General features: G+C 39.5%; 1 protein-coding gene across 1 annotated transcript in view; it reads left to right on the forward strand.

The window, feature by feature from the left end:
- Positions 1–3,682, forward strand: part of plppr5b (phospholipid phosphatase related 5b) — a 148,977-nt gene extending 145,295 nt beyond the window's left edge. Inside the window, exon 9 of the transcript XR_003691498.1 lies at positions 3,430–3,682. The gene's annotated coding sequence lies outside the window, so the exon portion shown is untranslated. The remainder of the gene's footprint in view (positions 1–3,429) is intronic.
- Positions 3,683–13,684: the final 10,002 nt, after the last annotated feature.

Genomic DNA, 13,684 nt, shown 5'->3' on the forward strand with positions numbered 1-13,684 from the left:
GCAGCGAGGGCTCTCTCTCGCAACTCTGGAAATGCACTATTTAATCAATTGTGTATGGCTTAAAGTAGGATTCTTGGATTATGTTTGATAAATATGGGCTCAGTTAAAAGTAGCAAATTAGGAAAACTGCAAAACTGTATGTCTTTGTATTCATATGTCATGTACTGCTCCTGACATCTCTATGAGAGTCAAGGGTGTGTGTACAGTACACAGTATATACAGTAGACTCCAACCAATGAGAACTATACAATCTTTATTTTAAGGAAAACCTCAAGGGTTACTTAGCACCAGACAATCACCACTTCCCTCTCTCTTTTGTTTTTACCCCACTTTTTGTGGTTAAAAATAGGAACGAGGTGTGTGCTAGCAGGCGTAACAATCCAACACTGTACATGGGAATGGCCACGGTAAGAAGAGCGCAACCAGTTTGCTTTCTTTTATTCTTTTGAAAGCTACAAAAAACTACACAGGTCAGCTTGACTCACAGGCCAAAACTGAGATTTCTATCGTATGTATGAATTTATTAGTCATCTTGTATCACTCCCGATGTGTTCTGCTATGTCGAATCAGGTTCCAGTGATGAAGGAAAATCTACAGTTGAGATGTTTGCTCCTCTTTTTCTCTGAGAAAGTATTTATCCATGGCCTGTGACTCCAGTATCAAACAGACATGGAGCCACGCTGGGCTGGCTTCCCACTGGGGACTGTAGTTCCATCTCACAGCCAATCAGGACATGAACAGCTTTGATCTTCAGCTGGGCTACACATTTTTTTTTGTCCCTTCCTGCTTCTTTTTTTTTTTTTTTTTTTTACATTATTTTTTTTTCTCTGTCATGTAACTCAGTGTAACATTGAACATGAAAGAATAACTTTACTGCAGTCTTGTCCGCTTTTTAGTGACTTTCATTCATCGGTTACTATCCCTCATAATAGATATATTGCATTTTGTTTTAATAGATACATGTTTTTGGGGGATTTCTTTTTACACTTGAGTCATATTCCTATTTTATTAGCTGTCTATTAGAAGCCTTGAACCCGTTACAATACAGAGACTTTTTCAACGTCACGCAAAACAGTTGGTTATGGAACATTCTGGTATTTTGGTCAATCTTCTGGGTGGCTGTCTTCCCCAGATTCCCCAGATTAAGATAAGAAGATTTAGCCTAGCTTAATTCAAAGACTGGACCCAGAGGAATACTGTTCAGTTTTACGAAATTTTCTTTTTTAACATTGTGTCGTCACATCGCCCACCTATTTATTTTTGTATGTGAAGTGCGAGGTATAAGGATACATGATGTGATCTAGCTAGGCTATCTCTGTCCTGAACATGCTATCCACATTCTCATGTTACTCTGGGTAACACAGCAAACAGACATATTTACCAAAATGTGGGAGCACATTACAATAGTATGAAAAACAGAAAAGAAACACCGGGACTTCTCAACTGCTCATGTTTGGCCTTTGAATTTAAACAAATTATTTAAACCTGCATTCATTAATATTTTTGGCTAGTAACCTTAGTTTGTGACTATTGTGTTCTACAATTACATGATATGTAACCGTTATATATACAGTATATCACAAAAGTCATTACACCCCTCACATTTTAGTAAATATTTCATTGTTTCTTTTAATGGGACAACACTGAATAAATTACACGTTTCTACAATGTAAAGTATTAAGTGTACAGCTTAATGTCTAAACTGATGGTAACAAAAGTCAGTCCACCCCTATGTTAAATTCCCATAGAGGCAGGCAGATGTTTACTTTTAAAGGCCAGTTATTTCATGGATCCAGGATACTATGCATCCTGATAAAGTTCCCTTCGCCTTTGGAATTAATATAGCCCCCCCCACATTATCACATACCCTTCACCATACCTAGAGATTGACATGGTTTTATGTCAGTTAGCCTAATAGCTGGTTTGATTTGCATTGAGAGATGATATAATGGAAAGTACTCCATGCCAGTCTCTAGGTATGGTGAAGGGTATGTGATGATGTGGGGCTAAGCTGTAAACTTAATACTTTACATTGTAGCAAAGTGTAATTTCTTCATTGTTGTCTCATTAAAAGATATAATGAAATATTTACTAAAATGTGAGGGGTGTACTCACTTTTGTGAGATACTGTGTATATATATAGTCGCCAGACCTTCCTCCACAGCACTGCGGAGAAAGGTCTGGCTAGTCCACACAGCATTCTGGATGGGAGAAAAACATGCTCTGGTTTATTGGCATTTCTTTAAACCAATCACAATCGTCTTGGGCGGTGCTAAGCGCCAGATGGAGCCGCGCTGCCTCTGCAAAATAGCCTCTGGAAGGAACTTGTTTTGGTGGAACGTGTACGTTCAAAAGTAGTTTTAGTTGTTCAACAGAAAACTCAGATTGGACAGATGGTCTAGCTAGCTGTCTGGATTTACCCTGCAGAGATCTGAGGAGCAGTTAACCATAGTCCTCAGAAATCCACCGGAGGTTAGAACGCCAACACAAAGGAAGAGGAAGGGGACGGATATCCGGTGGAACGTCCGGCGGCACCGGAGCAATCCCCTAAATTTCCGTTGTTAATATAGACTAATATATATAACCTTGGGGTTAAGGTTCCAATCATCCAAAAGTCCCTGGTTGCATGTCGTTCCCCAACTCTCTCACCTTAATTCATGTTATCTCTCTAATAAAGATTGTTTTAAAAGTACTCTGTATATTTTAAATATTTTAAAACTGCTTAGCTCTTCTAATGTAATTGTAATACATGAAACTGGGGCAAGCTATTGGCAGACAGACAAAGCAACTCACTGGTAATCAGCGGAGCAGATACTTCCCTCCCGAGTTGGTGGAGGTCAAACCAGAGCTAAAAGGATATATATATATATATATATATATATATATATATATATATATATATATATATATATATATATATATTGGACTATTGCTTTTGATGTTTTTTTCTGTCCTCTAGTGGCCAAAAATGAATTAATGCAGCTCCAAAGGCCATTTTCAGTTAATGTGGCTGATTAGACCTCTTCCCAGGCCTGTGTGGGTGTGTAGAGACTGATTGAGTAACATCTTCCTGAGACTCCTGTTAGCTTTGTTGCACCCGAGAGGTCAGGACAATGACAGCTTCATCATCCTTATTGGTAGAAAAGATGCGTGACCTAATAACTTCCCATCTAAGCTCCGGCCCACCTTCAACTTGAGCAGAGGTCTAATCAGACAGAGTAACTGAAATCACCTGTGTGGGTGTTCACAGGCTTTATCTGGTCCATCAGTTGATTGATTTTTCATCTACAAATCTACAATTTTCATGCATAACTAACATGAATGCTGGTGATAAATGGACACACGTGTATTTGCATTGTATCAAATTCAAAGTCCCGTCAAGCCATTCTTCTTTGTAGCAATAACATGTCAGTCTTTCTTTCCCATCAGGAGAGAGGAACGCGTTGAAGATCTAATTCCGTTGCCCCTTCAAATATCTATTTTTGTAAGAATTACTGAAGCACTTATGACTAAGGACTCCAGGCAGGAACATGCAAAGCGCAGCACTTTAAATCAAGCTGTAACTCCTCTCATTGCTAATGAAACGGCCACCCATGTCGCAGCTGCTTGAAAATAAACAGAATATTCAGGACTCTAAAAAAACAAAACAAATATGCTCATATGTGCATCGCAAGAGCTACTCCACTATCCTAGTATATATATATATATATATATATATATATATATATATATATATATATATATATACTATAAAGGAAAAGAGAACTGATCCTTTTGGTCATATTCCAATTTCACTGCTGTCTATTTTCTTATGACTGTGCACTGTGTGAGTGTTCACGATAAATGTCTATTTTATTCCTGAGATACCTGTTATTGTCTCTTTATGTCATTTTACTGAAATGAGGTATATTTCAAGTTACTGTTCAAAATTATAGTTACATTTTTTTGTACCCTGTTTTGTGACTAGTGACATTCATGTTTGTTATGTTGATATTTATGTTCCCTACCTTGCTGTGTATGTCGCAGCTTCCCTTAATTGAGCTTCTTCTAAGACAAATGTTACAAATCTTTCTGAACTTGTAGTGTTGATTTCCCCCAGACCCACACACACACACAGACACACACACACACACACACAGTCATGTGATTTCTTTGCTTCTAGTGGAACATTTTGTATGGATGTTGTTGCTCTTCTACTATCCCAGTTTATAGTATTCATGTTTCTTTTTCAAATGTTTCTTCTTTTTCAACTTGATTTCAAATTGTGACCTTTTACACTAGAACATGATAAAAAAAAATGTACAGCCTTGAATAAAAAACATTAAAAGAGATCAAACATTGTTCTCCAGGATTTCTTTTCATTCTTCGGTTTTAAAAGCATTGTATGATGTTGGATCTGTGCCACATTACATTCATTTAGCTTTAAGTGCATCCAACCACGTGGATACAACCCAAAGAATCATGCAAGTACAACTTCTTCAAGTGCTAACGACAATAAGCTATAAACAATATGTTTTTATATATATTTTTCTTCATATCATTCTATAATTAATATTGATTAGTAACAGTCTTTCAGAAAGTTAAATAAATGTTCTATTCTAACTTTTTTAGTCCTATGACACTTATGATAAACATTAAAAGGTGTTTCAACTGCAGTTGTTCAACCTTTTGAGCCCAACAAAATAATATCTGAACAAATAAGTGTCATAAAGTGTCAGTGTGGATCATTCAACAAATCTGAGCTAATGATATAGCTGTTTCCAAGAATCCACCAGAGGCAGAAGGGAAAACAAAGTTTTTCCACGCAGTCCAGTGTAAGTCAAAGGCAAAATCCATCCATCCATCTTCGTCCGCTTATCTGGTGTCAGGTCGCGGGGGGAGCAGCTTATAATGGTTATTACATGTATCGGACTAAATGTGGTTTTGTAGCTCTATCGTGTGGAATGGATACTGCAAATTAAATTGTGAGCTCCTTTCCCAATTTTCATCATGTGCCAGTTCATTGCATTAAGCGAAGTAATACACCCTCTGTATCACTAATGGAAAATAAAAAAATACTAGTTCTTTTATATATTTCTAAACATTGTAGCACAGAGTCTGTGTGGGCCATCAAAGTGATCACTGCTGAGTGTTCAGTTCAGTGTTCATCAGTTAATACAATGACAAAAGGTCAACAAAACTCAATTTTATTATATTATTTGACATATCTTCTCACAGAACTTTTAACCACCTAAATGACAGCATGTTATATGCCAATGCCTCCCAAAACAACATATATGACTGTTCTATTTACTGCTGCACAGTGGCCCTTTAAATGTGGCAGTAACAACTGACCGCAGTAGCAGCTTTAACCATGTGACCATTCTGTTTAACATAACGACTGCAGTTTTAAACATAGCATTGTGAAACAGAACTAGTTCAGTTTAGGCAACAAAAAATTTAGGATAAGGACAACATCAGGGGTTGGCTTAAAAGGAGTTACACAAAACTAATAAAATAAGGCCGAAACGACAGAAAAAAATATTGTATTTATTTTTTTATTTAAAAGGGACAATGCACATCAATTGACATTTTTAGTTTACACTCAAAATGTAAATGTGCCAGAGTTAGAAAAAAAGCTAATTTCCATCTGTAATCTCTTGGCAGGTCAACACATCATCATATTACATTAATAAAAAAAGAATGCAAGAAAGATAGAAAGCAAATTAAGAAAGAAGAAAGACAAGAAAAGAGAGGGACCAAATAATGACCATATACTTTTGGTTTCACACCAGACAAGACCCATAATCTCCTGAGTGAAAGTTATGTTTTTTTGACCCATCCACCACACCAACCTGCCAGCTTTTGGGGAATCTGGCACTCTTTGTCTCCTCTTAATGTGCTGCTTGCACAATCAACCTTTACGGTTGTTTTCTGGGCGAGGACTGTCTGAGATAGATATATATGTATGTCTTCAATGTAGTGGTGGTGTGTGCTCCTGTCGGTCAGGGCAGAAGTGAATCGTGTCTTGTTTATATTTTCCTGCAGAAATGTGTAAGTGATATAAGGTCAGATTGAGGCCCTGAATTGAAACAATCATGGACCATGTCAATGTCAATGGGACTTTGTACTGACATCATTGTGAGAAATGACTGAATGACAGATGCCTGCAAAATGAAAACTCAAACATAATCAGTTTTTCTGATCAAACAAACATAAAATGTAGCTTTAAAGCAGTTCAACACAGTGATGTTATAGCACTTCTCCTAACCAGTGCTTAGTTTGTTTTATGCCCTGCATGTATCTTTGACATCAAAGGGTACTGAAGCCTTTTAGTCTCTGAACTCAATCTTTCCCCATACTGTGCTTGACTATTTCCAAGGGAAAGCACACAGTCCGACTTTATTATTCTCTTCAAAATATCAAAGTAAATGCAGAGACATTACATATAGAACACAAAACAGCCAGTGATAAAATGATTTCATACGCAGCATGCTGATGTCAGAGGTTGGCTTCCGACACGCTGATCAACACAGTCATGATCACATAGTAGCTCAAAAACCTTTTTGTGACATCTCAGGACTTTTTCGAAATTACGCCATTTCCACTCTTTTTAATGAAAATGAACATAAAAACAAGTGCACGAAAACGCACCTTGAGAAAAAGAGAGAGTTCAGGGATTTATTGTGGTCAAGTGGTAACAAGGCCTTTTTCCTTGGGCACTCCGTTGCAGATCTCTCAACTGGGGGAAAAAAAACTGTGCTTTGACTTGATCCTTGGAGTGCTATAGAGTGCTACTGAGCTGCCTGTTCGTCATCATCCTCATCTGCATGCACACTGATATCAAGGGACTTTTCATTCAAAGTGACTGAATGCTGCTTGCTGGCAGAGACAGTGGGCCTAAGCTCAGAAAAGCTTCTAAAGCAGAGAAATGGTGGGGCATGCTTCCAGTAGGGGTTGATGGAGGCCTGGTAGAAGCTGCATCTTTAGGAGAGCATGCAGTATGGAAGAAACTAATGCAGTCCAGCCCAGACAATTTCCCAATGTGTTGTAGTTGCAGCTTGGCCACCGCACTACCATAATCCTTAATTCTAAACATCTACATTTTGGATTGGAGTTCCCCTCTCAACCAGTGGTGTGTGTGAAATTCTTTATCATCATGTGTGAAGAGATCAGAGTGGGAGAGCTAGGCAGGGCGAAAGGGAAAGAATGCATTTATATATAGAGTGTGAAATGAATGACTTTAATCTGGTCCTGCTACTTATCTGTGGGTGTGAGGCTGGATCGGTGCAGATGAAATCGCTTCATTGCATATGCAACGGCACAGAAAATGAAATGGATCATTTACCCCGAGAAAATGCTGTCATTATGAAGCCAATGACTTGGAGAGTACATAATGATGCTTATAACTAGAGATGGCCCGATACCATTTTTTGCTTACCGATTACGATACCTGAACTTGCGTATCGGCCGATCCCGAGTACCTATCAGATACCAGTGTGTCATGTATTTTATTATGTTTTAGCAACTGTATACTACTATCCCTGTATGGATGTGATATTATTTCTATCTTTGTTGTCTGTCTGGCTCAGGTTAAACTCTTTGTGAAATATGAACAAACACAAACAATGAATGCCCCAGAACATTCTATTATCCAGTTTGACAGTTGGATAATAATAGCTGACAGTTTGTCAGTTATAACGGAAAAAGAACATAAATAAACTACTTTAAAGTAGATTTTCTTTAGGGCTTTATTACGTGGTATCGGATCGGTGCATAAACTCCAGTACTTCCCGATACCAGCGTTTTAGGCAGCATTGGAGCATCTCTACTTATAACCATAGCATAAGATAGAAATGTTTTTGTGTGCTATCAGTTATAGTAGAAGCTCTGCCAGTATCTTGTCCAGTACGTTGTGCAGTGTACAAGTGTAAATTATGTGTATCAGTGGTAGTTGAAGTTTTTCATAATGCAAATGTATGAAAATGTAGCATTGGTGACCAGAACTTCCATTCCCTCTACAGAGAACTGCACACATCTTTCCTTATCATCTTGTTGACAAGACCCCTTGGTCAAGAAACAGCCTGCAAGGGTTGCAGTGATGACCCAAGGGGTTGTTCAGTGCCAAATGGGGATTAACTAAAGCCAATTTACCAATAACAACTTGCCTGAATTATCGAGTGTCGAAAAATGCCTCATTAACCAGATCTGACTGGGGGATCCCGAGGTGTTCCCAGGCCAGGTTGGAGATATAATCCCTCCACCTAGTCCTGGGTCTTCCCAGACGTAGTAGGAGCTGGAAAACAAATAAAACGAGTTGTGCCGTAATTTGTAATGTTGTAATTTATTTTTGTTTTATAAAATGGGTACAGAAAAAAGTATCGTTTAGGAACCGGTACAGTCACGGTATTGGTATCAGTACTGGTATCGAACATTTTTTAACGATACCCAGCACTGACTCTGTTAAGCTCCGATAAGTCCAGGATGCTGCTCTGGTTCACATCAAGAACTGCTTGAGAAACACAACGAACAATGGAACTGATTTCAGTCACTCACTAGAAAACTGAGACAACCTTTCACAAAATGTCTTTCGTAGTCCATAAACACTGTGTAATTGATGGCCTTTAAAATGCAAAACTAAAACTTTAAATTTGGCCCTTGTTCTCTGTTCTACAGTGATCTCAAGTGAGCCGGTGCAAGGCCAGTCACTAAGCCAGCCTTTCAGATCATTGAATGGATCCTGTTGTTATCATCCTGAGTGCTTCTTCTTTAAAGAGAAGTAGGTTTGGAAGCACGGAGGAATGCTGACTGAAAGACATCTCATCCTATTTCCAGACTGATCTCATAAAGTGGCGTAGGGTATGACACGCCAATTCGTATGCCATTTTGGCGTGTTATGAAGACGCATAATCGCTTTTAAGGGTGTTTATCAAGGCATTTCGGCCGCCATTGACCTACATTACGTGTGAAATTTCGCCCTAGTGAGTAGTATAAAGGGATGTAAGTCCACGTAGGGAGGTCAGTAGGTTGGGTGGTGGTGGTGGATGGGTAAAACAGAGGACTTTCTCCCAGGAGAGCTGGAATCATGTCACGCATGTGGTGTTTTTCAGCCGTTTTTTTATTTTTATTTTTTTTTAAGCCTTCCCCAATGTTTCTTTCCTAAACCCAACCGTTTATTGTTTTCCTAAGCATGTGACGTTGGTCACTGTCGTGTTTTTGTCGTTTGTTTCGTGTTTTTGTCGTTTGTTTCTGTTACTAAAGCCTTTCCCAATGTTCTTTTCCTAAACCCAACGTTTGTTTTTTTCCTGTTTTTTTTTTACAAGCGCTTGACGTTGTTCCCGAGATAGTATGTCACGTTCTCGCGATAGTACGTCACGTTCTCGCGATAGTACGTCACGTTCTCGCGATAACACGCAACGTGGCGACGCCACGTGGTGTGTATGTTTACATCCGCTGTATACAGCATAGACATACACGTGGATAGCTCAAAATGCGTACAGATAACATGCGATTTGGCTTTAGGAAAGTGGCGTGTATGTTTTTCGCAAAGTCATGATGCCATGTTGCTATTTCAGGATGTTGGTTGAATTGTTTCTGTCCTTCCAGTCAGGCCAAAAAGAAAAAGAAATCTGTAACTGATTTCCTGTTGGTTTATATTTTAGAATGTTTATCCCACCCAACATTTCCAGAGGACATGTTTCACAATAAGAAAATAAAGAGAACATTCAGGGATTTTTTTTACAAAATACAACTAGTAGAACAATTTTCAATATTATTTATCCCTTTATGAAATGAATGACTCTACAGAAAGCCCAGACAGATTAAAATGGCTGTTCACATCAGCAGAAGGTGGTCTTTGTGGGTGTTCTCTCTTCCTCTTCCTTTTCTCTTCCAGTCAGAGCAGTGAACTGTCTCGCCATATTTCTCAGTTAGATAAGCTTGTCAATGAGCCGGGGCTCCTGAGAGCCAGGGCTCTCCATCAGAGCCGGGTCTATAAACATCAGCACAGAGTCTACCTTGACCCAGTCCCTGATGGATGACTGTTCTAATCCTCTGGGGGTGCTTCAGACTTGTAGTCTGAGGTGCGTAATAGGCTTGTGCCCATTGGGCAAAATCGTATATAGACGAATGAAGGGAGGATCGATGATTGATGATTTCCTTTACTGATATTAAAACGATTTTTCAGTAATTCACTATCAGAACTAAGATGTTAAAAAATATATAATATATATAGAATATGCGTCCTACTGTGCATTTACAGACGTTCATGTTGGAGCAGCCTGCTGAGCTCTGGTATTCGGCAGCAGGAGCGATGTTGTCTCTGTTCATGGATCTGACACACTGCATCTCCCTTCTCCATATGTGCTCACCAAAACTTTGCTCTGGCTCCTTCAGAGTAGTTAACGTTATGGATATGATTTGGATTGCGATATTAAAGGTAAGGTTATAATGTTTAAACGGAAAAGGAGGTTGTTCCAACAGAGGAGACATTGCTTTTTCACACTCTTTTAGAAATGATTATTCACGTGACTTTAACTGTTACTGCTTTAGAAAGCCTAAAGGTCTGATTAATTCAGAGCTCCGTCAGAGGCTGAGCCAAGATGATTATTCAAAATCTTTAATCTAAATTAAATTTAAAAGTCAGATGAAGCTAAACAGATATTAAGAAAATACTATTTTAACCATATTAATGTGTTTATACACCCATAAAGACATCACAATAATAGAATTCGGAGAACTTATTGACTTTTGCAGGTTTGGGTACACTGCACTGGGGGGTGACACCATTACTTGCTGTTCTGAAAGGTAGCTCGGAAGGCGTACTGGTTGCGGAGATGTAAAGATATTACTGTGCCATGTTTGCAAGTAAGGGTGTCTGGCTTTTGTTCACCCGTCACCATTGAAGAACCTGGGTATCTCCATCAGTTAACTCTTCTTTCAGGTAAGCGGCCATTTCAGCGTGTGCTCGTTGCTCTGGAGGACTGATGATCACAAGCTTGACTCTGCCAAGAAGAAGGCCCAAAGTTTTAGTCTTTGTAGTTGGCTTGTTGGTTCCTCGTCATCGTCTGCCCCAACACTTACAGGTCGAATGCAGTCCTTTCAGCAATCTCATCCTCAAGCTGAGGAAACACAGCCATCGGCTTCTCAAATTGACATCCGACGTAGTCCAGGTTGGCCGCATTTATGTGGCTGGCATTGTACCGTGGGTCAAGTAGGGTGACTGTGCCAACACAGTCTCACTCCCTGTGTTGCAACAACTGTGCACATTAACTGAAATGTGTTGTCACTGTCACTGTCAAGATTCCCTGTTTGATGTCTGCCATCACCTTCTTTTTTCGTAAGCACATTAGGTGCAGCAGAGGCAGTAGAGGTGGCGCTGGCATTGGCTCATGTCTCTAAAAAGCCCTTCTAATGGCAGCCAATGTTCTAGGATCCTCACTGTCTTCACATTTTTGGAAGCCCCACCGCGTTGCTCAATCCTATTCAAATTATGGTTTGACAAAACGCACTGTATGAGCAATCCTGGATATTTTCTAGGCGAATGTCCGCCTGTGGGTAGCCTGCATAATGGACTAATAAAAAATGTCAGGGTAAACGGGATGGGCAATGAGTAAAGGAAATATTCAATGTATTCTTATGTGTTTTACATATTTTTTTCATACCATTATCAGAGAATGTCGTGGTAAATATAGCTGCTCTTTGGAGTTGTTGCTGCCGGTTCCAGCTGTGAAGGCTGCGTTAATTGTGCGACACACACACCGGAAGGTTGGTCAGTTTTAGTTGTTTCTCTATTCAATGCATTGTTGATTGACATGTTCAAATTGTGGCAAAAGCAGTTAAGCCACGGCCAATTCAGGTCTCAGACAGCTGCCACGATGTTGGCCCCGTTGTCTGGATAATGCACACTATTTTTTGTCTCCTTTGCGATTTATCTTCCAACAGCAGAAACAATCGCCCTTGTATTACTAAAAAAGATCACCAACAGTTAACTGATATTTAAACAATGGTTGAGAATTCTTATGACTGGGGTGGCATGAAGGGCACACATGCAAGTGCACACACACAGGAACGTCCTCATCAGTGCCATGTCTTGGAGTAATCTGATGACCTCACTGCGGTTAATCTGTCTTGCTCTATGGCAAGCAGGAGAAGGTCAGAGATCATTTTCAGTTTTGAACTGCAGGTGTCAAACGCTTCTGTAGAAAGATCATTTGAAAACGATCTCTCTACAGAAGCTTTTGACACTTGCAGTGTTCAATAGGTTCTTGTCATCTTCACTAAGGTTGGAAACATGAGCTGTCCCATGTTTTTCTTTACTATAGCAAATATTTCTTGCAAGTCTTTTGAAGGAAAGCTGGAGTGGAATATATTCAGCCCTGTCTTTTGGTTCTCATCTTCACCATAAAAATCACAGAGGTGGACAGCTTCCTCTGCTTCTGAGATTGGGGTACTTACCAAGTTGACATGTACTGATTGGAGGAGTGGAAGGATTAGACGATTGTGTCAGTAGGACTTCCACTGTTGCCCCATTGAATCTTCGGGCTCCTCAGTCATGGTATCTACATATTTACTACATCCTGAAGTGTGCTTCCTCAGACACAAACTGATCACTCACTTGAGACGTTGTTGAGCTGTGTCGAAAACAGCACTGGCACTTTCCATTTTTTCTCTGACCAGGCACTACATCACAGTAGGTGTTTGACCGCTCTTCCTTCTCCGATGCATCTCCAAATATTTCCTTAAACTTCTCCTCAAACCTCATTGTTTCCAATGTGTGAAACATGCCATCAAATACTGTGTAAGATAAGCAGACCACTTAAATAGATTTAGAGGAAAGGAAGGGGGGTCACCAAAATGAGTAGTTTTTATCTAAACTTCACTGCAGACAACCTTGTGTACACAGATGACATGATCTGAGGGTCTTGGATTTTCCAAAATGAAAGGTTTTCATCCAACACTCAGCTTATTGGCACTACATCCTGTGTAGAAGTGGAAGTCTGAAGGTGGTATTGGAAAAGTGTTACCAACATGTTTTATTTGTCAGGACCAATAATAGCCACATTAAATGTAATGGAAGTCTGCCCAGTAGTTTTGTAAGATCAAAACACATTCTCGCTTCCATCTCGTCAAATACTGACGCTTGGTCAGGAGCCCTTGGCGTTTTTTAACACTCTGGGTTCCCCTTAGGCGTAATTTTTCAATGCGCTTATTGTCATTTTTTCGGTCAGTTTTTAGGTCGGGACCCCTTGCTAATGATCTTCAACAAACAGTAACTCTTGTACTTTGGATTCTTCCATTATTAACAATATAAGCCTGGACATAACAGCAGCTGTGTCTGTCTAACAACATGCTGCTCAGTCAGTACAGGGTTCAGTTGTCTCGCCTGTCCTCCCAGCTCGCATAATGGAAGGTCTCTCGATCCATTACCATCATTTAGCCTTGTGGCAGCGCTCGCACTAGCTGTACAATTACACCCTTTCCTGCTGTGGCTGGATATGGACCAAGTCTTTTTAAAATAAACAATTGTACAAATATGAACTATTTGTAGTGACAGCTTCAAGGGATGACACAATACCGTGATTTTAGGCTTTTTACAAAGATTGATTATTGCATATTCAAAATATACTTGACAAGATCCTGTCCAACTCCCTTGAGTAGATCACTCAACTGGCAACAATTTATAGGGTTTAACCCCATACATTAA

Source organism: Perca flavescens, chromosome 22 (genome assembly GCF_004354835.1).
Source record: "Perca flavescens isolate YP-PL-M2 chromosome 22, PFLA_1.0, whole genome shotgun sequence".
Taxonomy (NCBI): Eukaryota; Metazoa; Chordata; class Actinopteri; order Perciformes; family Percidae; genus Perca; species Perca flavescens.